Source organism: Ovis aries, chromosome 18, assembly GCF_016772045.2.
Source record: "Ovis aries strain OAR_USU_Benz2616 breed Rambouillet chromosome 18, ARS-UI_Ramb_v3.0, whole genome shotgun sequence".
In the NCBI taxonomy this organism is placed as follows: domain Eukaryota; kingdom Metazoa; phylum Chordata; class Mammalia; order Artiodactyla; family Bovidae; genus Ovis; species Ovis aries.
In genome coordinates, this window is record NC_056071.1 from 20041355 (window position 1) to 20044546 (window position 3192).

Here is a 3192-nt window from a genome sequence, read left to right on the forward strand (position 1 = left end):
GGAGCAGATTGCCACTTCCTTCTCCAGGGTCTCTTCCCTACCCAGGGACCGAACCTGAGTCTCTTGCATTGGCAGGCAGATTCTTTACCACTGAGCCCCCGGGAAGCCCAGAGACCGCAGAAGAGGCTGTGTCAGAGCTGGATGATGGGAACTTCCCTGGCAGTCCAGTGGCTCAGACTCTACACCTCCACTGTAGGGGAAACGAAGATCCTGCACGCCACATGGTACAGCCAAAAATAATAATACAAATTACAAAACAAACAAACAAACTGGGTGATGGACTCCATCATGAGGAATATTCCTTTCTACCAAGAACACTTTCGAGTTGATGGCACAGCCCTGACCGGAGTGGGGATTTTCAGGATGCCGACAGGCCACAAGGCCCTGTGTGAGGAGCAGACCTTTCTGTGGCATTCTTCTGCTCACAGCCCTTCTGTGCCTCTGCCCTGCCCCTCCCCGCTCCCAAGAGTCACGTTCACGTCCAGCCTCTCTGGCTGGAACAATGGTGCCGCTGTGTGAGTGGGGACACTGCCCTGCACAGGCTGCACTGGCAGACCCTGTGGGCTCCTTGGCTCTCTCTGCCAGGCTAGAGGCACAGAGGGAGGGGCTTGCATTCGCCGTGCCCCATTCTGTACTGCAGCAGGGGCTTTAGCAGCATTATCTGATCCAGTCCTTTCTGATGTGAAGTAGAGAGTAAATCCCCTCTTTTCACAGAACAGGGAAATCTGAGTCCTGAGAGGTGAGGGGACCTGCCCAAAGCCACACAGCTGGAAAAGAGTCAAGTCCTGGTTCCTCTAAAGCCCTCTCATTATTCATCGCATAAGGGTGCCCTCTTCTCCAGAAGTGAGAGTGACACTGGTGTGACGGCCCAGGGAAGTCACACCTGCCCCCAGCTCCTGGGGAAGGTGATGTGGCCTCCTCTTCTGGGGAGCAGCTTCTGGGGACAAGAGTCTGGTCGTTGCCATTCTCTCTTGGTCAGTACTAATTCCCCTGGGCCAAGGAGGACCCCAGCGAGTGGCCAGGCCTCAACCCCCCCAGCTTTGAGAAGTGGGAAAACCCAGGTTGAGGGACATTCTACATCTTCCTTAAAATTACACAGTGGTGATGAGAGTCCCTCAACTAGTGTGGGCTGACCCACAAGGACTGGCAGTCACCTTGTGCTCTAAAAAGCTCCACAGAATTCCCTGGCTGTCCGATGGTTAAGACTCCATGCTTCCACTACCGTGGGCCCTGGTTCAGTCCCTGGTCAGGGAACTAAAGATCCTGCAAGCTGCATAGTGTAGCCAAAAAATAATAATAATAATTTAAAATAAATAATAAAAAGCTCCTGCACTTAGACATAGACATAGAGAACAGATTTATGGACACGGGGAAGAAGAGAGGGTGGGATGTATGTAGAGAGTAACTTGAAAACATACATTACCATATGTAAAACAGATAGCCAATGGGTATTTGCAGTTTGACTCAGGGAACTCAAACCAGGCTCTCTAAAGACCTAGAGGGGTGGGATGGGAAGGGAGGTAGGAGGGAGGTTCAAGAGGGAGGGGACATATGTATACCTATGGCTAATTCATGTTGATGTTTGGCAGAAACTAGCACAATTCTGTAAAGCATTTATCTTTCAATTAAAAATAAACTTTAAAATCTTTATTTAAAAAAAGCTCCGGTGTTTCCAAGAGGCATGCTCATTCATCCCATGAAAAAGGGTCTGCCCTGTGGCAGTGGAGGAGAAGGAGGTGCCAGAGATGAAAGTAATGAGAAGTAGAAGAGTGAAATCAACCAATATGTTGTTCAAAGACTTTCAAATTAGTAGGTTTAACAGTATGTGGCGGCTCAGCAGTGAAGAATCCACCTGCAATGCAGGAGTTGCAGGCAACTTGGGTTTGATACCTGGGTCAGGAAGATCCCCTGGAGTAGGAAATGGCAACCCACTCTAGTATTCTTACCAGGAAAATTCCATGAACAGAGGAGCCTGGTACAGTCCACGGGGTCTCAAAGAGTCGGACATGACTGAACACGCACGCAACACGACAATACAGGGAAAGACCAATTGGTGCTTTCAGATGGCAGGTCGATTTTAACTTCCACCACTAAAGAGAAACACACAAGTATTTGCTATGGATTGGATGTTTGTGTCTCCCACCAGGTTCTTACATTGAAGTCCCAACCTCGATGTGTTGGTAGTAAGGGCCAGGTCTCTGACAAGTGATCAGATTTAGATAAGATCTTGCCAGTGGGATCCTTGTCATGGGATTAATGCCTTTATTTAGAAAAGGAAGAGACCCAGGCCAAGCTTGCTTGCTCTCTCTCCCTGTGAATACGTGGAGAAAGGCCTCAGGCACATAATGAGAAATTGGCCAATCTGCAAGCCAGGAAGAGGGTCCTCACCAGAGCTTGACCAAGCTAGCCCCTTGATCTCACGTTTTCAGCCTCCAGAACTGTGAGAGAGAAAAAAAAGTCTCTTGTTTAAGCCACCCAGTCTATGGTATCTTGTCATGGCAGTGTGTATAGGAAGGAAGGCACAGAAAGGGAGAGGATAAAGATGAGTTTGAGCAAACTCTGGGAGATAGTGAAGAGCAGAGAAGCCTGGTGTGCTGCAGTCCATGGGGTGGGAAAGATACGGACACGACTGAGCAACTGAACAACAACAAGGACCAAGTTCAGAGAGGGAGAAGTGACAGTAAGTGAGTTTCTTGCTGAGAAGATGAACAAGAAAAGGATTCAGTGCTCCAGCAGAAGTACTAGATATAGCCAGTTTGGTTGAACACTCTCCCATCACTACAAGAAGCCAAAGAGAAGAATTTGTGCTGATGACCGTGAATTTAAAGATTTGGTATAAAGTTCAGGTCATCTGCTGAGCATAAAGGAGGAGATAGGAAACTTTGAAATTATCTTCACGAAGAAAAAATGGTTAAACTAAATTAGGGAAGATTGGCTGTGTTGAAGCCTTGAGATTGGTGACAATGGCTTTTTCTTTTTCAAATTGAAGAATAGTTGATTTATAATCTGTTAGTTTCAGGTGTAAAGCAAAGTGATTCATATATATATATATATATATATATATATATATATATATATATATATATATATTGCTGTGTTTAGCCGTGAAGTCATGTCCAGCTCTTTTGTGACCCCGTGGACTGTAGCCCATCAGGCTTCTCTGTCCATGGGATTTCCCAGGCAAGAACACTG